The 23,298-nt window shown below is 40.2% G+C and overlaps 1 protein-coding gene across 1 annotated transcript in view; it reads right to left on the bottom strand.

Moving 5' to 3' along the window:
- Window positions 1-20,879, bottom strand: part of LHFPL2 (LHFPL tetraspan subfamily member 2) — a 121,563-nt gene extending 100,684 nt beyond the window's left edge. Inside the window, exon 1 of the mRNA XM_027634548.1 lies at window positions 20,690-20,879. The gene's annotated coding sequence lies outside the window, so the exon portion shown is untranslated. The remainder of the gene's footprint in view (window positions 1-20,689) is intronic.
- Window positions 20,880-23,298: the final 2,419 nt, after the last annotated feature.

Here is a 23,298-nt window from a genome sequence, read left to right as displayed (position 1 = left end):
GTTGGACAGGGCTCTGAGCAACTTGATCTAGTTGAAGATGTCCCAGCCCATTTTAGGGGGCTTGGACTAGATGACCTTTAAAGGTAATTTCCAACCAAATTATTCTACAATTCTGTGGACCGGATTCATACCTTATGGAACTAGAAAGGAAGGACTGCCACATAACCCAAGCCATATGACTTTCCTGAAACAATTCATTGTTGAATTACAGTTTATTTTTCAGGGGGAAAAAAAGTGTAATCTTGATTCTAGAATTGCCCCTACCTTTCTGACACCTTACCTCAATCCACGGTATAGGTTTTTCTTACTCTTCTATGGTCACAGTCAACATCATCTTTGATTCATAGACATTATCAGGTTATTCCAGTGCCAAATACATGATATTATCTCTACTCCCAGGCAGAGCACTGCATTTTTATACCCAGGAATTGTGACAGTTGTTTTCTTACATTCTGCTGTATTGAGAACTTATGCTAAGCTGATTATCTGCTGTGACCCTCTACATGTGCCACATCTCCAAATGACATGAGTAACCCCTGGCAGCTACTCATTTCCCATCAGGATGACTTTAACTTCAGAATTGTCATTAACCAGATTCAGCTTATCAACGTGCCCTCATCACCATCTCTTTCCCTTGTCATTCCACTAAATGCTCTATGTCACTGGCAGGGAAAGAGTTGATTTTTTTTCCACCACTGGTAATTTTTGAATGCTCTTTTTATATTGCAGCTTAAAGAAGAATTAATCCAGAAATATTCCAATGCCTCCGCCGCCTGGAAGTCAGGCTGCCTGACCACAGGGGTCCTTTAGGGCCTTGCAATCTCTCGTTTTGTGACTCTGCAGAGGCTCGCACAGGTAATGTGATTTTTTGTTTTATGTCACCAGTAAAACAATCAGTGAAGAGCTAGCAGTTTATCTGCAAACCCAGGTAAACAAACAGCTCCATAGTTAGTTGCATTTCATCTGTCAGTTAGCCAGGTCAAAACTGATACTTTGATTTTGCTTTGATTTACTTTGTGAACATAAAAGGCTGTTGAAATGTTAATTACTTCACCTAAGCCTATTACACCTTTATTCATCAACTGAACTTGTCACTTCACATGAAAAAAATACCAAGTTAATTTCATCAGATAAATTTTCCCCAAACAGTAACAGTTAGTATCAGTTTTATACACTTATTCCAGTGCCTACATCTCATCATAGACAACCCAGTGTCCCCCCTATCTGGTTTTTCCAGCATTTCTATCCAGTCCACCCAGCACCCTGAAGGAAGAAGAGTGTGGCTTCCAGGTAGCACCCACTCCTTGAGGAGCAAAATATTGCTGCCTACCACAACTTGATGCAGAAGGTCAGGCTGAAACTACTGGTGACGGGAGCCAGTGACCATTTCTGGTGTATCACTGCCTGCCACCGTCAACTACTCTTAACTTCTCAGGCGGCAACAGCACCCCGACTGTTCAGGGCTGACAGCACAGACCACTCACACATCTGTACATTCAGCTGTCTTCCTAGCCTCTCCTCCCCAGCAGCTCATAACGAAACACAGATCCAGCCCACAAGTCTGTCATACAACACTAACTCATCACACATTATCTAATAAACTAGAGACAGAACACTTGTGTCATGCTCTAGTCTCCGAAACTTCTCCAGAAGAAAAAAAAAATCAATAAATTTGTAGGAAAAGTGGTGAGGATGAGGATGTAAATAGCATTAACAGAGCAGAGAACTGACTGCTCAGCTTTTCCAAATTTTCTGGACATACTTCCTTTGGCCTTGGTGATTTTAAAGGATGCTGTTACAGTTGGAGTTACTGGATTGGAATCAGTTTTGTTATAGACCTGTGAAAAGAGGTTGGTTTTGCACTCTCATTTATAGTTATTTCTTTCCTATTGAGTAATGCTCCAACTGTAATGCTGCAGTTAGATTCAGTCCTTACACAAAAAACTCAACAGCCCTCAATACAGCAGTCAGGATAATCACACCTATGGGGCAGAGTCTTGACTTCTAAACAAGATTTGTAGCTGACTTCTCATCACTGTCCAAATACTGAAGTCACCTGTGAGGTGAAATAGGAGGAAACTGAGTTCTGAGAACACTGGTTATTATCCTACCCTAATGAATTAAAGAATTAATGCAAAAATCAAACTTTTTGTTTATTTCAGATTTAATACAGATTCACTGTGTATCCTAGAAATGAGCAGACGTCTAAAGTTTAATAGGTGGCACTGGGAAGCATTCTGAGATGCGTGTCAAGGTGAGCAAAGATACTCTGCAAAGCTCTTAAAATTAAAAATCTACTGTATAGCTGCATTCGGCAGCTGAAGGCCAGACTTTGGGACCCAGACGCCCTCTGGCAATTCTGTGCTCTCAAATAATTCATCAAGAAAGTGCCTGGATGTTCTTTTAGAATTTTAAGACAACTGAAAACCCGCATGGAGCAGTTGCTGCCGGAAAAGGGCTTTAACAGTGACTACAACAGCTATGCTGGACTGGGGTTTTTAATCAAATTTCCAGCTTACCATCTCCATTTCTGCACATGCAGAGCTAATTTCTTCTCATCTGTGTGATCCTAAGTATCTATATCCTGTATAATCTTGATAGGTGGAAATCATACATTTCAATTCACTTCCTTTTACCCTGCATAATCCCTCTATAAACTGAAACTGGATATCTATGGTATTGGAACACCATCACTGCCAAATGGGTCATCTGTCTTTCAACACCTTTGAGAAAAGTAATTTTCTTCCATTTTAGATCAACAGATTCATATAAACTTGAAATATCAGTATATAGCAAAAGGCTGTCTATAGCTATTCCTAGTTACAAAGCTGCTGACATGCAGTCTCAGAACATTCTTCTTCTATCAAAGTCAGACTGACCTTAAAAAAAAAAAAAGGATAACACTGTGCTGTATCTGCAAGAAGCACCAATTTAAGCACGATAATTTCTTGCTCAGTGATAACACTCCTAAAGGCAAACTTGTGTTTCAGGATGGGAAAAGAATAAAATTTCAAGAGTTCTCCATTGCACATGGGAGACTTATGTGATTTTGATGCCAAAAGGTAATCAAAAGTGCCACAAAATGGGATCATATGCTCAGAATACGGAAATGTACAAACATTAAATGCATATGAAAAATGCACTAACATACACAGCACATAGGTCAGCTTATGCTTCCTTGAAAACAACAATAGATCTCTCAAGTAAATATCTGTCTCCTTTCACTATTATCTGCACTCATTTCTTTCTCAAATGTTCAACATTAGCTTTATTAATTGACTAAAAGAATAATAAATACAGGGTCTGAGGAACTGCCAGACACAGGAGATAAAAAAATTCAAGGTGCTAAAGTGAACGTGCACACCTTTGAAGCAAGTATGTTTATTTCAGTTGAAACAAGACAGATAGGCTCCCCTTAACAGGTATATTTTCAATATAAAAATCAATACTTAAAATTTTATCAAGAAACTGACACCACCCAGTCAAGGTGGTTCAATTTTTTGCTATTTTGTTCCTGTCTAAACACAGGAAATTCCAATCTGAAATCTAATTTTGTATCTTCATCTGTTTATAAGAGGAAAATAAAAATACTAGAGTCTGTTATAGAATAAAACTACATAAGGTGTTAGAAATTTACAGAATGTGTGCTAAATTTTCATGGTCAAATGCCTAGCTGTAAATGAAAGACCAACTGACACCACACATGTTTTACTAGTCACACAACAATATCCCTCAGTTATTTTTCAGAATACTGATGTTCCTTAGAAGCACTTTTTCTCAATAGTAGCCATGCCAGAATACAGAGAAGCTGAGGATTTGGTTCCTTCTTCAAAATTCAACCAACTCAAACCATTCATGCAATTAAAAAGCCTAGTAGTTCACCAACGCAATGAAAAAAATAACTGTAAAAAGGGATAAACTAACTTTGCCTTTAGGAACTAATTGTGTTCACTTTTGGGGCAACATTCATCTTTTTAAAGTATCAAATGTAAATGCACAAACTAAAAATAAAAGCAGGCAGAATTACAGAAAGCTGCCTAAAATCAGGAAGTAAGCAAGTGCCTCATAACTTCAAAATTTGCATTTACGATAGATAATTAATTTAATAAACCACGTTTCCTGGCGGTGTGCCAAATCTACCTCTCCAGGAAACACCAGAAGAATGTATGACTACCATGTGGTTGGTCACTGAGCTATCTGAGAAGCATATTGTGAGTCGTACTCATTAATTCATATGAAGTGATATAGTTATGAGGTTTTGGAAAGGGAATAGAAATAACTATTTCTCTTGTTCAAAAAAACCTGTATTAACATTTCCCTGTTGTTTAAAGCAGTTGTCGTAGCTGCTTGTTTTGTTTGATGTAGTTCATTGTCTGTTGGTTACATTTAAAGTTTCCAGTGAATGATTATATGAACCATCTCTTGACATCATGCCACATGAAAGACCGGGAAGTCTTCTACCAGCTGTACCATCCCTATCCAAAATATATAAGACTCCAGTAGCTGTCCATGCTTTTAAGATAGTAGTGACTTCAAATGAGCTTCACCTAAAATGAATTGGAGAAATAGGTCTGGTGGATGTTTGACAAAATGGAGTGTCTACCCTTTTGGTTACTGCAAGACACACAGCTTCTCAAATATTCAGTTGTAAATAACTACATGTACATATGCTCATACAGTCAAAACGTATAAATCCAGTTAATATAACAGGTAGGGTATGACCTCTGGATTCATGATTGGCAGGCGTCCTCCAGTCACATGGTGAAGCATCCACATCCTGCTGCATTTAGGACTGTGGAGTCCTCAAGAGTGAGGAAGATGGGAGCAGGAGGTTTGCAATTCATCCAGCTCAGTGCCCTCTCTCTGCTTATGACTGATGTGCCTCAAGAGACGAGACAGGAATGACAGGCTTGATTGCATCATTACATGAAACAAAACAGAAAAACAAAAAGAGGGAAAAAAATGGAAAACATGCCAGGTTAAATGGATGAAATGGAAAACCTTCCCAGACATGGAGAGTAAAAGAGTTAACTACAAACCTACATATCTAAGTTCTGAGGTGCATAACAGATTCTGTATATTAAGATCAATATTCAGCAAATATTTCCATTACAACTTCTAACACAAGTTCAAGAACTAGTGAACTTTAGCACCAATGAAGCTAAAGTTCATCTAAAAACAAAACAAACCCCACAAGTTGTTCTTAGAAACTGGAGATAGGGAACAGACAGTCTGCTCTGTCTAGGTCAATGCATGACTGCTCATTACAGCATTGCTTTCTGAACAAAGCATCCTATTTAATTTTATCATATCTGACTAATGCAATTTTTGATATTTGACAGGAAACAGTTCCAGAGAAAATTATTTCAATACACAAAGTAACACTGACACACATCCCACATTTTCTTCATGTCATCCTATTATCACCTTGCTTTTTTGACGTAAAGTCACCACTGTTTAACAAAAACATTGAGAGTAGTTTTGTTTTCCTCATAAATCATCCCACCAATCCTTTGATCCTTTTGACACCTTCTTCTTAATTCCTTTGATTCCATCAACATCTTTTCATAACAGGCACCTTGAAATGCTTGCAATTCAAGCAAATGTAAATGTACTCCAGAACAAAGAAGTGTGTTATAAGATAGGGAAGAACCACTCTTTCTTTCCTCCCTTTCTTGGTCCCTAGAATATTTTTGCAGACAATTGGAACTGATCTTTTTTCATTACTACCTCAAACTCAGATCTTGTGTATTTTTCAGGGTTCCTTAAATACTAACAGTTTTTAGGTTTCCCAGACGCATCTTCTATTTAGTTTAAACTGCATAGCTGCAGAGCATTAAAATATATTTCAAGATAAAACTCAATACAACATATTTCTTTCCCTTATTTAATTTGGAAGGCTTGACGCTGAATGAGGGATGATACCATGATGTCTATCTCTGGTGCTATTTCCTTCACAGATTTCTGTCCTGAAAAATTATGAATTAGTTCTGCAAAAGACCAAACTGTGAGTTCTAAAAATTATTTATGAAATCACATCAATTGTCATCAAATAACACTTTTTTTCACATGTCCAATCAAACAAAATTAAGACTGTGTGTTTTGCAAGACTCAAAGTACATCTCAAAAGTTACCACTGTAACAAGCAATCACATTATTATAAATACTAAATACCATAAAAATTGCAACACGCAACCACTTGCTTTTAGAATATTTTCCAGACAGTGCACATGTTTAAAAATTTAACTGTTCACATATTTAAGCAGCTATTTATCTTGTGCTGGAACAAACCAATGTGTAGGTGGTGAATCTTCCAGCTGAGCTGAGCAAAACCATTACTACACAGAAAAATAAGTGAAAGGGAGCCAAAATATCTCCCCTCTAAAGGCAGAAACTCATTTAAGCACATGAAAAAACATAGTCATTAGGGAAACTAGTTTATCTTCTCTTTCTGAAAGGATATAATAAATAACAGACACAATTACAGTATAGGCCACGTCCAGGAAATCTGTGAGGTCTCTTGGACCACACACTCCCTCCAGAAAGTCACACATATTAGTGATGAAGCAACTTATCCACTCAGGGCAATGCTCAGATCAGTTACATATGACTAGAAAAGTAGAGACAGACATTCACCAAATGGTTACCAGCACCTCAAGAACTACTGCCATTGCCAGACTGGATGCCAGCTATCCCAGTGGCATTTGAGGAAGCAGGAATAGCTACAGGCCTCTCCACAGGCTTATACTACCCAATAATTCCAGTGCAAGAGAAGAAAAAAAACCATTTCTAAAGAAAGTCTTTTGTTGGCTGCTTCATTTATTTTTTTTAAACTTCAAGATGCAAAAGCCCTCAGAACTGCAGAGCTCTTTCAACCCCAGTCAGCAACCACAGAAGTGGGTATGGATCATCTTGTGCCAGCCTACAAATTACAAACATCCTAACCAACATGCAAAAGGAAAATCAACTGCTTCCTGATCACACTAAATTACAGAAGAAGGAATATGGAATTTTCATTCAACAGTTGTTTCTCCTCCAACTGGCTGACAGGTTAGGTATGTCTGCCCGTTCTGAAAACCAAATGTACCCTATCTTCAAAATAAGACAGATTACATAGAAGCCATTCAAAAACTTGGCTCTCAGCAGTGCCATAATCCAGGGGGAGGGACCAGGTCCTGCATCTCACTCCAGTGTGAGAGCACGTGAACTTCAAAGAAAAAAAGGGGCCGGGCGGAGGAAGCAAATAGAAAACCAAAATCCAGCTTCTGCAGCATAGACAGGTTATGCTGACTATAGCCATCTTCCACTTTAAAACTTTATCTCAGTCAAATGAAAACACACACACAAAAATAAAAACAACTAAAATATAGTTCATGGAAAAATTAAGATTCAAAGCTTAAAATCAGCCTCTACTCACTAAGGACAATGCTGAACAGCAATTTTCATTCCTCTTTTGGTTCATAAACAGAGACTATTACTACATTACCAAACCATTAATAGAGTAACGGCATGCACATGTTAAAACAACAGAAACACAAAATTTGAACTACTTAAATTCAAAGCTACTGGGACATATAACTCATCCAGGATCAAATAATTAATTTAGAATTACATGCAAAAACAGAGCAGTAGTTATATGCAAAAACAGAAAAGTAGTGTACAGCAAAGAAACTTTAGCAAGTTGCCAGTGGTGAGCAGGCAGAACAGGTAGGTGGACATATCTATTACTCTTTAAGCAGGACACTAGCTTCCCTGCAAGACCAGCAGACGGACTATTTCTATCATCAAGTAATGCAATAAACACAATTAAGAGATACGTTCTTTGCTTCTCTCAAGCAAAATCAAGATAACAGAGCACTCCCTGACCTGAGCAAGGGAGCTCGCAAAGAGAGGTTGTTGGGGTGAGAGATCTGTGGGTTTTGCCAGTAGGAGCCCATGTTTTGGCATTTGCTAAGTCCTTGCATCCATCCTTGCGCTGTCACTTAAACCATCTTGCCTTCTCCTCTCTTTATGAAGACAATGCCCATGCACAGGACTGTATACATCTCTGAATATTAAGCCAGTGCTTATTTGTTACTATTTCATGTAATGCTTTTTTGTTATTCTTCCAAATTACTATTCCTTTAGAAAAAACAAATGCTTGATTGTACCTGCTTCCTCTCTAAATAAGATACATAGTGATGTCCTGAGCTTCCGAGGCTGTGCAGAAAACCACAGGAAACTAACATTAAAAACAAAACACTGTTTTCTAAAAAAGAAACTTTATATTTCTGAGAATTTGACTGAAGAGGGACATATAACGGTCTAAGTCAGACCAAAGATAAGTAGCAAGTAATTTTGTTTCCTCCCAGACTGCAAACTGCTTCACCATACACTGGGACTGTAATTGTCCATTCCTCAATTATCAGACCAATGCCTTCCTCATATGGGCTGTAATGTCTGAGGACTTCAGAGGCAGTGTGGAATATGTTACACGTATTTGCAAAGATGGATACACACATACTGCTCTCTTCAGCTAATAAATGATGCCTCAGCCCAGACACACAAGTCTGAGGTATTGGATTTTAGTTAACCACTAATTTAATAACCTTTCACATTATCAGACACAGAAAAACTCAGGTGAGTAATGACAGCATTCATTTTGATCAGTCTCTGTTCAGAATTCCAGTAAAAAAAAGTACATTGGAAAGAGAGATATTTGTTTTTCAAATTATCTGGCTTGTTTGAGGCAAATCTGAACACTTCATCCTCACAGACAAAAAAAAAAAGTACTCAATAAAGTAACATATTCTACTTAGTAAGAAGTGCAAGCATGAATGGAAAGTGAAGCCTGCAAATGTAGACTATCCCTTGGCAGAGAACTCTACGATTATAGATATGGATTCATCATGAAAAACTTCAAATGGAAGATATGCTAATTGGTTATTAAATTATTTTTATGACATTAGAACTGTGCGTAGACGTGTATTTGAGACACTCAGACTTCTTTAAGTACTGTATAATATAGAATGGAGAATAAAATAGTGTCTGACAACTTTGTCAGATACGCCTTATTATTATTAGCTTTCTCCTTAGAAGTACTGTCTTAGAAGAAGAATCATGATCATAAATAATATATCTGAGGTCAATGATTAATCAATCAATTGATAGATAGAAACAAGACCATTTTTCTTTTCTTTCTTTTGCAGCACAACTCAATAGCAAAAGGCTAAATGGAAAAAACCATTAAAAAGATCTTTTTTTTTTACTGTTTTCACAGATCGTATGTGAAGTATGAGTCCCTCAGATATATTCCCTGAATCTCTACTATTCTTCAGCTAAAAGGCAGTTAAGATATCTAAAGATCAGCTTCATGTTACCTGATATACTTCTACATATAACTAGTTAAAGATACAGATGAATCTTCCCCTGTCCATACAGGAGAGGTGTTTTAGTCCAAGAGAAGAGCTGGACAACTTTACTGTCTAAACAGAAAAGTTAACTTGCCTTATCAGTTCCAAAATACTCAGCTGTGATGCTGTTGACTATGACTAATTGCATTTGGCACAGCTTTAATAAATCTTCAGAGAAGAGAATTCTATTTGCTATATGCAAATGCATCATCAGTTCAAATATTTGCAGGTATCGGATGAAGATATTTGAAAACAAGAATACTTCTGGGTTTTTCTAGAGTCCATTCTTAAGGCAGTCACAAAGCAACTTCGCTGTAGTAACATTAATCAACTTTCAATCTGCGTGCAGAGATCAAAGTAGTTATTATATACAAACATCCCAACAACAACAAAACAGCACTCACAGTTATTTACAAGAAACTTCAATAGTCTCACCTACACAAACCCAAATGTTGCCTTTCATTCTCCACCTCCAAAGCCACATATTTCAATAAGGCCCACTCTGCTTTGTGAAACAAACACAGTATGATCAATCTACACCAGCAGCAGACGCAGGAACAGACTACAGGGGCTCAGGATGGAACTTCCCAACCTGCACAATCCTTGCCTCTTTAACTCAGATGCCACTGCAGCAGCACATGATAAATCTGGGAACTCAAGCACAGAACAGTCTAATACCTGGTACAAAAACCCTTACTGGCACTATAATCACTGCACAGGCTTTCCACCTCCAGTCAAAATCACATTTCCTCATGCCTCAAACCAGTAAGAAAAGGAGCATATAATTGTTTATTTGGCATTACAAGAAGAGAGGAAACACTTAGGGGGTAAGACATGAAGAAGTCCACTGATAAGAGTCTGAAGGGAAAGATATCGTTAATTTAACCCCCATAGTCACTTTGGAAAACCAGTGGAAGTATGTTAAACATATTAATACATGACAGAAAAGTAAAGACGGCATGCACAACACATGGCGGTGTCTTCATTAATGCCAGATTACCATTTGGTATGATCACCATGCAAATCTATGCCTAAGCAGACGCAGACACAATCATGTTTAAGTTTGCATGGGCACAGGATGCTGCATTCATGCTGACTTCACAACAGCTGAAGAAGTACAAACAATACCTGTTCAGGCATTGTAAGGGTCATAGAGAGCTGAACAATATCTGACAGAGCAGAAAACCCACTAGTATAAGGTTAACAATAAAACTGGGGATGAAAAGTTATGTTTACGTGTGTGGTTATGGGTTTTTGATCTGCTGACTAGTACCCTAAAGACGTATCATTGAATCAACACTCTAACTCAAGCCAGTAAATCAGTGTCTACAGGGTAAGAAGTAACACAGCATCCTCCTCCCTCTATGCTGCTCTGTCCCCATTGGCGATCTAAGAGCTTTCAGTCTTTAACTCTGGAGGGATGCTCATGCAGCCTGTGCTCGTGTAAGCAGTTAAAATGTATCTACAGTAGAAGGGAAATGGGCAGAGAAACAAAAAAACTGTTGTATTAATGCAATTTCACACACGCGTAGGAGAAAATAAATCAGAAAAGCCAAGTTGGGATTACAGACATAGATGCTTAGATTGCCTAAATGAGACAATCTGTATTATCTCATCTGGCAGTTTAGCATGACTGAAATGAAACATAATTTGCAGTTGACGCCAACTGGCAGGAGACAAATGTTCCTGGTAATCTTTGTGTTTTATTAAAAAAGTACTTCTGTCTTAAATTATATGGAAAATGGATCGGAGACTTTTGGTCTAAAAAGTACAAGATTTGCAGATGCTACCCTGAGCTGCTAACTCAAAGAAAAATGTGTCTTGAGTTTTTACAATTTAAAAAGACAAATGTAAAATTATACCAGGTCTAATCTTCTACCCAGTACCTCTGTCTCCAAGAGCAGCAAAAAGCAGATGTCTGGGGAAGAGCATAAGAATAGTGTAAGCATGTAGTCATTCTTTCCCCAAATACACTCTTCTCCAATATTCTGCAGCTTGGGAACTTTCAAAGCCAGAGGTCATGCTTATGTATTTAATAATCCCCACTAAATTTGGCCAGTCTCACTTTGAATCAGTATAGATTTTCAGTATCCACAACATCCTGTGGAGTTACAAAACTTAATATATGTGCATGACAGAACTCCTCTTTTTGCTACTCCAAATCCAACACCTGTTAGACCTGCTAGTTCATTTTCATGCTCATTAGTTCTTCTGCTGGGAGAGAAAATGAACAATTGATCCCTAAGCCCCTTGCCATGCCATTCATGTTTTTATAAAACTATCACTGCATCCCCAGTTGTCTCTTCTACTCAGCAATTTAACTGTTCTTTGTAAGGAAGGTGTTAATGCATCTCTGACTGTCCTTGCCAGTGCCTTGCCTTCCCCTTTTCTGTAGTGTTCAGTTATCTGTTGGCCCTCTGTAGCAGACTTTCCGCTCACAGACTTACTCCTCAAATTCTTTCCTAACCTGAGTTCTGATGGACATTTATTTCCGCCAGAATTTGACCTTTCTGTTTTTTTCTTTCACATACAACTTGTACCTTTTTAACTACACCTACTACTCCTGAAAGCGCATTTTTCAATTTTCATTATAAAATGAACTACTATTAATGTTGCAAAAAATAGACAATTACGAAGGCCAAGAGATTCTTGTGAAAATATTTACCTCCATCACCTGTAAATTAACAGAAAGACAGGAGGAGAAAGTTTCCCACTGAGCATTACAAGTGACATGAATTGCTTCCCCCAGTCCACAAGACAACCGGGAATATGGTGATTTTTTCTTACCACAGATTCTTCAATACACATTTCTAACTTAAACCATTTACACTGCACAGAAAATACTTTCTCCTAAAATTCTCTCTCTTCTATATTTCTTTTCCTGAAAAGGTTCATTACACACAGAAAAAAAAAGCGACTTAGTTAAAAAAATTGTCCCTTTTTTCAGGTAAGATTTCTGAAGAATGTTTGTTTCAGTATTTTCAGGGTCTGTATGATGTGATAAAGTAAGCTATTATATAACCAGGCAATGTTAGTCTAGAAAAGGTAGCTTGTTTATTGGAGAAAAACATGAGAGCTCAAAACTACTAACTGGAGGAATTACCTGAAAAAACAATGTCATCTTTAGTAAAAACATGTGCAAGATGCTACAGTTAGGCAGAAATAGCCAGCTATAAAGTGATCAGTGAGAGTAATGTCTTAGAAAACTGTCTTTGGATGAGGATCTGATGCATCACTGCCTGACCATGAAAAACAGTCACAGTGCTGAAAAAACCCATCCTCATCGTGTTAGTAAGTATAAAGAGGATCCTGTTCTGCTTTATTCAACATCATTAAAGCCTTAAGGAGAACACAGTCTTAACTTGGATGAACAAAAAATAGATGTGAAGTAATGAAAGGTAACTCAAAGAAAAGCAACAAAAATAACTGGTGCACAAAACCCAGCACCTGTGAGGTGAGAAACAGGAGGCTGCGGCAGTTAATAAAACACAGTGTGAGAAGAAAAACAGCTACTTGCTGTGTCAGATGTAGGATGAGCAGTTGTGATGTTAAATTGCAACGGGAAAGGGGTGAATTGGATAATACGAAAAGAAAACTTCCCCATAGCATGATGTTGTAAGGGAGACCGTTGAGTTCCTCAGAACAAGTCACAGATGACAGATACGGATGATCCTAACCTGACATAGAAGAAGGGACTAGATGACTGCATAAGGTCTCTTCAATCCTATATTTTTATGATCTTTTGGGGACCTAAGGCGAATCGCTTCTTTTCACTGATTTAACAACAACAAAATAAAAGTGAGGGGTTAAAGGGAAGTACAGGGTTGCCTTGAAAAAATTAGGCCACAACCTGCTCAGACAAACTTTGCATTTAGATCCTTCCCCTGCCCAACTCCAAGAAGTCTGTGGAAAGAATGGGAGACCAGCAGTCAAGAGCTGGAGACATGCTTAAAATGTGGACTTCTATTCTCTGACCTTGCCTGGACATTCTTTAAATCTGGCTTGGAAGCACAGGCATACTGTGCAGAGTACATTGCACATGTACATTTGAGACACTCCCAATGCACTCTTACAGCAACAGATCGTTTACCTACTGTGCAATGCACACAGTGTGCAACAGAAAATCGAGGTAAACTCTGCTGATATGTGCTGGTTAAGCACCAATAAATCAGAGTATTTCTAAGGCTCTGTTTTAGATTGGACTTTCACTCTTTCACGTTAACATGTATCATTCCTGCATTAACCAAGCTCAAGAAAGGCTGGATATTTCTGTACTCCAAATCTGGCCACGATAAAAGGCAAGCTCTAATTCAAGCTGTCAGGGCTGTCATGGAATGCAGTCTGGGTCACTTAGATGTAAAGATTGGTTGAAGGTAATTACACTGATTTTATGCAGTCATGATCATGACTAATGATTGAATAAACATGTATACGCAACACAAACCTCATGCACATTTCTGCAAAGTGGATACCTCTGCTAAATTATCTACCATCTCAGCAGAGTAATCAGCTGGGCAGTCTGTGGAATATCTTGCATGCCAGCTGTCATGTACTATGTCTATTAGTAGCTTAAAGAAAACCTAAACCAGAGAAAAATTAGATCTTTTTTAACTCCTCAAAGGTAAACCATACGAGAGCAACACTAGCCTGAGAAAAAAATCAGTGCAGAGAGAGAGAGAGAGAGAAGAGACATAAGAATGCATGAAACTTCTATTATTACGCCCAATTTGACCCACCACTTAATGCTGAACTTACAAGTTAGAACAATTTTCTAAAAGCACAGAAGCAATATCACAAATATGACGGAATATAAAATGTTATTATTCCCAACATGTAAAATAAAAGAACATGTTACCATATTTAGACTAGAATTTACATTTGAAATTTTCTTGTAAACTTTAAATTACTTGGACTTGCCTGTGCAAAACGACATTCAGTGTTCATCAGGTGTCTGTTCCAAAATCAAGCTACAATTGCTAAAATTATCACGATGACCAGGTATACTTACCGCCTTATTTTGTGAAATAAGCTTTTTAGAAAGCTGTGAGAACTAGAGGATTTGTATGAGACACCCTCCAATACTTATATTTCAAGCACAATTCAATATGTATTATTCATCAGTACTAAACGGTTGTGCAGAAAGATGCTAACATTCCTTACACACAAAGAACTCTCTTGAGAAATTCTCTACAAATCTTGCTTTAGTGCCATGACTGTTGCTTACTCACTCCCACCTCAGTAAGATGGGCAAGAGAATCAGAAGAGTAAAAGAGAGAGAACTCATGAGTTGATACACAGACACTTTAGCAGGTAAAGCAAAAGCCACTCATGCAAGCAAAGCAAAACAAGGAATTCATTCACTGCTTTCCATGGGCAGGCCAGAGTTCATCCACTTCCAGGAAAGCAGGGCTCCATCACAGGTAACTGTGACTTGGGAAGACAAATGGAATCATTGCAATCATTCCCTCTCCTTCTTATTCTTACCCCAGCTTTACGTGCTGAGCACATTGCCAAATGGTATGGAATATCCCTGTGGTCAGCTAGGGTCAGCTGTCCCAGTTATGTCCCCTCCCAGTTTTTTGTGCACCTCCAGTCTACTTGCTTGCAGAGCTTGAGAAGCTGAAAAGTCCTTGACTTCGTGTAAGTATTGCCTAGCAACAACTAAAACACCAGTGCACTATCAACATTAGTCTCATACTAAACCCAAAACAGAGCACTACACCAGCTACCAGGAAGGAAATTAACCCAGCTGAAAGCAGAACATCAGTAAACTTCTAATATATGACAAACTGTACTCTTATCTGCAGCACCTTCTCTTTTACAGGTATTTTAATTGCAGGAACAGTAACTATATTTACAGCACTCTTTATATATGATTTATTAAAGATTTCAGAAAAAAACACCACCCCTATGTATGAATGAAAGTATTTTCAGTACAGCCTTCTCTCCTCAAAATTACTATTTGCACAGGATGTATCTAAGCAATATGCACTAATACTGCTAAGAAAAAAACCAAGAGTACCTAACCATTAAAATAAGGTTTCTCTCAAATGTGTTTGCCAAAATATAAAACTGGCGCACTATCACCACCACGCACTTTAGTGATGAGGTCAGGTTTTGACAAATGAAAGTTCAACGAAAAGGCTGAAAAACCTGTTTACAATGATCCCAGACACAAGCCTTGCAAGCTGCAATTCACTGACCTATGTAAACTGATTTGGCTTTCAGATAATCTCCCAGTGAATACTATTGCAAAATCTATAAACACAGATGGCACCAACTGGCACTCTTTTTGCAATCTCAGCAGAAGATCAAATAGATACAGATACTGAATTTATCCTCCCACTTCACAGGTGATTCTTTCCAACCAGATTTAAGGGATTATGCTTGGAAGCTGAACCAAAAAAGTTCTGTTGCAGCTACCCAAAGTCTCGGCCACCCTGAGAAGACACACTTCTCAAAAAAAGCTGATTTGAGAACTGTACGGCTTTTAATAAGGCTTTTTAATAAAGTTCAGATCAGGCTATAATTGCTACAATTATCATGTTGACCATTTGTATTAGCATGAAATTTACAAGATTTTTTCCTAAAGCACCATTACAGAAAAACCTACTTGGGATCAAAAAGAATTCTGCAGAACGAAAGGCCAACAACCTACAGTCAAACTTTAGTGAAAGAATCAATCATAATATTAAAGGCTACTATGTAATTTTACCTACAAAATTTACTGTTAATCATCTGGAATAGAGTGACAGCACTAATACCTATTGGTGAAAGGTGTAAAACACATGCAGTGTCAAGTGTCAGCAAACATGAAGATCAATTAGTGAACTATAAAGGTAATTCTGTGTGTGTGTGTAAATTCAAATCTAAGACGCTTTCACCAGTAAGATGTTAGATATCATGTAGAACACATGAATCTAACAATACCTTCATAATCTTCAAGATAATGAGACAGCATTAATACAAAGAATTTTGAAATAGAACACTGACACCAGTGACAAGGGAGGCTGTACAACTGCTTCAGTCACATTGCTTCATTAATCGTTTCTGAGCACTAGAAGCTGTTAAAGGTGAAAATGAAAATATTTGAAAATCAGCTTAAAGTAAGTCTTTTTTGTGTGTTTGGGTTCATTTATTGAAGTACTCTCACTTGCTGCAACACAAAATGATACTTTCTCCAAGACATTTTTTCGTCTTTTCATTATATTTTGTTCTCATGGTTTGTCATTTAGTTGTCATGTTTTCACCATGGGCCTCAGAGAAACCCTCAAAGAAAACCCCAGCCAACAACATCTAAAGCAATATACGTAAGAAATGTTTTAAGAAAGAAATTGCTGCAGCATTCTCCTCATGCAGCAACATCTTATATATTCTGGATTCTCCTTTTAAGAGCCCACATCTAACTTTACTATGCAGATCCAAGCTGAAAAAGATAGTATTATTATAAAAATCAAAAGACAAGGAAGACTGGAGAAATTAGTATTTAGAACAGACCATGATTTTTATTTTTTTTTAATTACGTATAGTAAACCAGAAACTGTATCCTGTTGATTGTGTGAACAGCACAATGGTCTCTATCTTCTGCTGTGATTTATTTATGCTCAGTCATGGAAAATATAACTGCCCAATTGCTACATGTATGGCCATAGTTCAGAATTTCATATATATTCCTGATCCACTCACACAAATTGGGTACATTTGCAGTCATCTGCTTGCCATTGCAGCAAATTTATAATTCAATTACTCCTTTATTGTGGGCTTTGTTTTCTTTTGAATTACGTTCCACAAAAATATCTTTTAAGAAAATATTTCTAGGAAAATTGATAATTCTCTGATTAACTGATGTTGAAATACTTACCTGTGACTTCCTAAAGTCTAAACATAAGGAGAAACAAAGGTAATTAAAAAAGAAATTAAGTTCGCAAATTGACATTATTTTTCAAAATGCATCAACTACTTTCAGCGGTATAACATGATAATATCACGTTACTCAGAAGACTGTTTAAAAGTAAAATAATAGAACTTGTTTAGACAGCTTTCAGAGTATCTGACCAGACCTTCCCAGCAATTTCAAACGACAAATTAATTTTTTTCATCTGGGCTTTATGGATGCTCTACATTCAGCTTAATTCCCGTTCATCTGTATGTAGGACAATGATTTTGGAAAAATACATCCTATTAGTTCCACATTTCCAGGGCAGATCTCCACAACCCAGGAGAAATATGTCAATTTTCTGAAAGCTGAAAACCCAGAAGGAATAATCTAAGCAAAAGTCTTTAGCATTATTTTAACAGACTTGTTAACTATAATTGCATCAGCAATTGTCTCTGCATCAAAAAAGGACTCTGAGAGCCAGTATCACCTTCCAGACGCTAGCCAGCTCTACACTTGTTGCTAAATGAGTTAAAAATGCTGACATCCCAAATGATTTATCCCTAGGCAGAAAGCAAAGAAATGGAAACTGTTGTGGGGGAAGGGAGGCTCAGAAAACACAGAGGAAAGCAGCAAATAGGAAGACACAGAAAGCCCTTGTTCCAGAGGAAGGAAGGAATGGGGACATAAAAAGGCTTCTCTCATTGCCACCAGCAGTTCAGAAGTTGATCACTGCTTTCCTCCCCACAGGCTGGATGGTGCAGAGTCACCCACAAGATGAGCTGTGTGTGCTTGTGCCTGTGCACGAACACGTGTGGGTAGGAAGCAAGGACAGTGAGGGACAGTGGAGCAGCACTTCACCCTCCCACTTCAAGCTTCACCAGGGGCTAGTCCTATGTGAAGAGACTCTTTTGCTCTTGTAACAAGTTGATTTTAAGACACTGAGGGTGAAATTCCTAGAAATTGCTTTTTGCCTGCAGTGCATAACCAGAAATCTCTCATCAGATAGGAGCTGCCATCCTGTGTTCAACACGTCCCCTTGTCACAACCACCTCTTCTCTTTTACTAGGGAGCCTTCCAACAAGTACTAACAAAGTAGAAGCTTCTGGAAATACAAACTTAGATGAACAATAATTCTGTTCTTCACAACACTTAGGAAAATAATGAATCCTCCTTTTCATGTAATTATTATTTAAACAGCAATGTCTACACGGTATGCAAAATAAAACACTAGGTTTCTTGTCTGGTACCAACTACACAGTCAACTGCAGCTCAACCAGCTTCTGCTGATGCAATAACATGTAGCACTTAGTATGTCATTGTCCTACTGTATTACAAAACACCATAAGCAATTTTCACTGCTATAAGACAGAACATGAAAAAAGATCATGGTAACCATGGACTTCCTTTCAGTCTGCACCAGAAGTACTCCTGATCCAAACTTACCAGCCCAGCACAATCCAGAGTGACTTAGATGATGTGGAGGAATATGCTTTGACTAAAGAGATAACAAAAATACTATAATATTCTTATACCGAAATGCTGCTGCATCCACTCCCAGTGATTTATATTTGTAAAAGCAAATGACACACTACTGCTACTTGCCTTACATGTGGGTACATCATCACGCACGCATCTCCCAGAATGCTTAATAAAGCAGATGCTTAACTAACAAAAAGATAAAGTGGGTAATTTCCTACATACTCATTAGAACTACTCTGTGACCCACACAAAGAAATCCTGTGAAGAAAGCAGTGATGTGATTAAAACTGGAGTGGCTGCAACTATCATATTCAGTGAAATAATCAAGGAATGGTCCCATGAAACTATGTCTGAGATAAAACCCTCTCATTAACTGCCCTAACAGTCTATCTACATCCTGCATCTAACAATGCATGAACATGGAGAAAATACTCCAGAAAGTGCCTTAGATTAATTTGGATTATATTTCTGTAGTGTGATTCACTCAGAAAAATAAAATTGAACATTTATTTCAGTGTCCATGGCACTTCCTAATTAGCCACTCCTTGCGCACAGCATAAATTTAGGCCTCTATGAGTTACAGCACTGAGGTTTCTATGACCAAAGCAAACCCATGAATACAAGAGGGCTTCTTGCAGGTGTGAGCTTGCACAGCTAGAACCCACTGCAGGACTGTGACCAAACAGACATCTTCATTAAGGTATTTGTAATGGTGCCGAGGAATGTTTCCCTAAGAAAGCCAAACCTTGTAATTAACATACATAATATTTCCTTCTGGATGAGATCAGCTAGAGCTTTGTAATTGTTATCAGTTATTCTTAATAACACATCTCTGATTAGGATGCACACACTCACAGTGTCTCTTTGCTTACTTCTGGCTTGGTGTAAACTTATTACGATGGTGCAACCCAGCTGCTCTGCCACCAGGTACTGGCAGCACGTGCACTTGTCTGGACACAGCACTGCCAGCTCTGCTATTTTACTTGATGTTGCTCCAACGCACCCACAACTTCTGAATTATGGGATCCAACCTCAGCAGTGAGTTCCTTTGAAGTGACGCCTAAACTGCCAATAAACTTGCACTGGTAACCCGTGCCACCCACTTCTTGCCCTTCCCTGAAGGGCCATAAGAAACAAAGTACCCTCGCAGACGCACACATCCCTCTCTCAAAAAGTGGGCCCAGAAAGGCGAGGAGAAGGAAGAACACGTCGGAGGTGTGAAGGCGCCAAGGTGATCTTCGAGCACTCGCTCCCCACGGCAGCCCGCGGAGAGACGAGCACCCCCGCCCGTGCCGCCCGGAAGAGGCTGCAGGTGTGCCGGCCGGGGGCAGGGCGGCTCCCGCTCGCCTCGCTCCCCGTCCCGCACGAAGCCGGCCGGGGGCGCCCCCGCCGTCCCGCGGTTCCCGCGCCCCCCGTCCCGTCCCCGCCCCCCTCCTGACGGCGCAGGGGGAGCGCAGCCGCCCGGCGGCCGTGTGCGCGGAGCACGGGCCCCGCTAACCGCCTCCCGCTGCCCGGCGGGGACAGCCGCGTCCCGCCGGGTCGGCTGCTCGGCGGCACCGCCGCGCCGTACGAAGGGAGCGGGGCAGGAGGGAGGGGGGAAGGAAGGGGGCAGCCCGGCGGCTCCGGGCGCCTCGCCGGGTCGCGCCCCGTGTCCCCGCCGCGCTCCTCGCGGGGAAGGCGCCCGGGTGCCCTCCCGCCCGCCGCTGACCCGGCAGACGCCGGGCGGCTCTCGCCGGCGCCACAACCCCGTCTCTACCACCCCCTCCGCGCCGTACCCGTCCCGCCGCTGCTGCTCCCCGACCCGTCCTGCGGCTGCAGCCCCGGCCCGGGGGGAGCGGCAGCCCAGCCGCCGCTCGGGCAATGAATGGAAGTGCACCCAGCGGTCCCCGTCCTCCCTCCCTCCCGACCCCGCACAACTTCGGCGGGGCCGCCGCCTTACCTCTGCCGGGCAGAGGCGGCTCCTCCGCACTGGGGCTCTGTTGTCGTCGCCGCCGCCTCCGGCCCCCGCCCCGCCGGGCTCGCCCTTTTCGGCTCCCGCCGCGACCATGCACCGAGAGAGGAGGACTTGGATCCCGCTGAGCGCCGACCCGGCCGCCCTCAGCCGGAGGGAGGGAGCCAGCCGCGGCGAGGGGCGGGGAGGGACGGGACGCGGCCGCCCTGCCCTGCCCAGGACCGGCCCCCTCGCACTGACGTCCCCCGCTCTCACACCGCCGGCCGCGGCGAAGCGCCCGGACCGGGACCGGGCGGGAGGCGAGCGAAGAGAGGGAGGCACCGCGTCCACGGGCAGCCTAGTGTGCCCCGGTCAGCGTCACAGCTGCAGGGACAGGCTCTGGGAACAGCAGGAATAACCTCTGCCCTGCTATCCTGGCGTTTGAATAACCAAGGCTTCTCGTTTTACCCCCTCCGACGCAGCTGGCCGAGAACAGGCGCTGGGCTGCACGACTGGCGGTGTCAGACCCGGTACTGTCCACTGCACTGCGCATCACAGTCAGTCTGCTCCACTGGACCTAGCCATGGTGGATGCACTGAATGGAAAGCAAGAATGGTAAACACCAACTTGCCCTGTCTCCAAACATTCGTCTTAGTCTAGACCTTGCAATTTACATTGTAAGAAAATGTCTAAAAAATTGCCTGCGATTGTTTTCTTTCCAAACCTTTCCCCCTCAGAACAAATAACTTCCCACCAGTCTCCCTTTCAAATCACAGTTAACACTCTTCCAGTTTCAAAGCAGCAGTCTGATGACCCAGGCTTTTCCAGGACTTGGTAATTTTACAGATATCTCGAGATGTCTAGTGCTAAGCACATATGTATCTACAGACAGTGATGCTCATTTAAAGCATCTGCAGAGAAAATTAAGGTTTAGGCTTGGATATGTCTCTGCACGCCTCTGCTATCCCCTGCTGTTGCACCCCTGTGCAATATGCTGATCGTTTCAAGTGGATGACAGGTGTCTAACTTCATACAGCTCATCTCAGTGTCAGCTTCATTTGATAGGTTGGAATTGGCTGTTGCAATAGATAAAACCAGCTGCTAAGTGAGTCAATAAAATAAATCACTGGGTCTCAAGAGACATAAATGAAGTGCTACACCAGTGCAAAACTTAATTTGCTGCAGCTAAAGCTGTTCTTCTCCTGCGAAAAAGGCGTTCTCTTCACAGCTATCAGAATGATATCTTTCACAAACACTGCTTTTACTTGAAGCTATGGCTTTGATCTGAATTACCTTTTCACTGTGATGACACAGAGGGATCAGTTCAGGCTGGTCCTGCTAACTGCTGGGACTCCAAAGTCTTCAACTGTGCAAAAGCATATTCCATCTGACTGGACCCAGCTGGGGGATCTGTGCTTTTTTATTTGGAGTCCACTGCTCAGAAAACCAAAAGTCAGTTAATGTTTTCCCAAGTATACAGGTTGAAGAAACATAAAACCCCAAGAATTATGTTCCTGTGGCAGAAACATTAAAAACATACACAGCTATTTACACTTACTGAGAAGAGAGTGTATGCTTTCATGTCTGATTATTGTCCAAACTTCCCCTTTCTGGACAAGTCATCAAATGAAACATTCTTTTAAAAAGTTTTATTAGACATAGTTTTGTTTTTTTCCTTTAAAGATCTGAAAATTCATTTTCTACAAAATGAGGGTGTCTGTATAGCTGAGCTCTCTCTGATCTCTGAGAGCAGCTGAGTAGGAGACAATAGGTCTGTCCAAAAATAAACACCTCTTTAAAGAATATTTTAACCCAAGAGATTTCACACAAATAGTGATGTGACAACATTATTCAATAACACAAAACTAATATAACAGTCATATTAGTTTTCAAAAAGTTATGGGCCTTTTGCATTCCAGTTTTGGAGTGACTTTGAGCTAGTATCCATAATAATGGATCTACTACTTTTGGATCAGTGCTTTCTGAAATGGATAAATGCTCCATCTGTTAGAACCATGAAGTCCATCAATAACGTGAAACCAAAAAGTATAAAATCTGCATTGCAAATATGGATGTAGCAAATATCAGCTTTCTCACTGGTCATCTATTAATTTTTAAAATGATAAGTGAAATGCTAATTGATTCAACAGAGCTTACCCAGAACGAAAGGATATAATTATTAAATCATCCCTACTATCTTCATTTATGAAGACTGCTTTTAAACCTAGACACTCGTGTGTCCAAATCATATATAAGTCTCACAGCAATTAAGCTATTGGATAAAGAATGATGTTGTGATGGTTGCTGCAGTACTGGAGCTAATGGCAGCAGTAACCTCTTCTTCCTCCTACATTAACTGTTTAAAAATTGTTCACTATTTAAAAATACACAGTAGTAACAATTACACAGTGCTGCTATCAGTGGTAATGTGCAGGTTTAGCCATTGGAAATGATGACACCTGATAATAAGCAAATGATAACCCACAGAACAGTCTGACCCCATTGGATGCTGTCTGCTCCTCAGCATGTATTGTTAAAGATACTTTTTACCATACTACCCTAGATGCAGAAACTTGTGTGGCAAGCTCAGTGCATCAGGTTGTGGAGCTGAATGAGTC

Source organism: Corapipo altera, unplaced genomic scaffold (genome assembly GCF_003945725.1).
Source record: "Corapipo altera isolate COAL_440 unplaced genomic scaffold, ASM394572v1 61411, whole genome shotgun sequence".
Taxonomy (NCBI): domain Eukaryota; kingdom Metazoa; phylum Chordata; class Aves; order Passeriformes; family Pipridae; genus Corapipo; species Corapipo altera.
The sequence above is the reverse complement of the archived record's forward strand: the minus strand, read 5'-3'. Positions and strand labels throughout refer to the sequence as shown.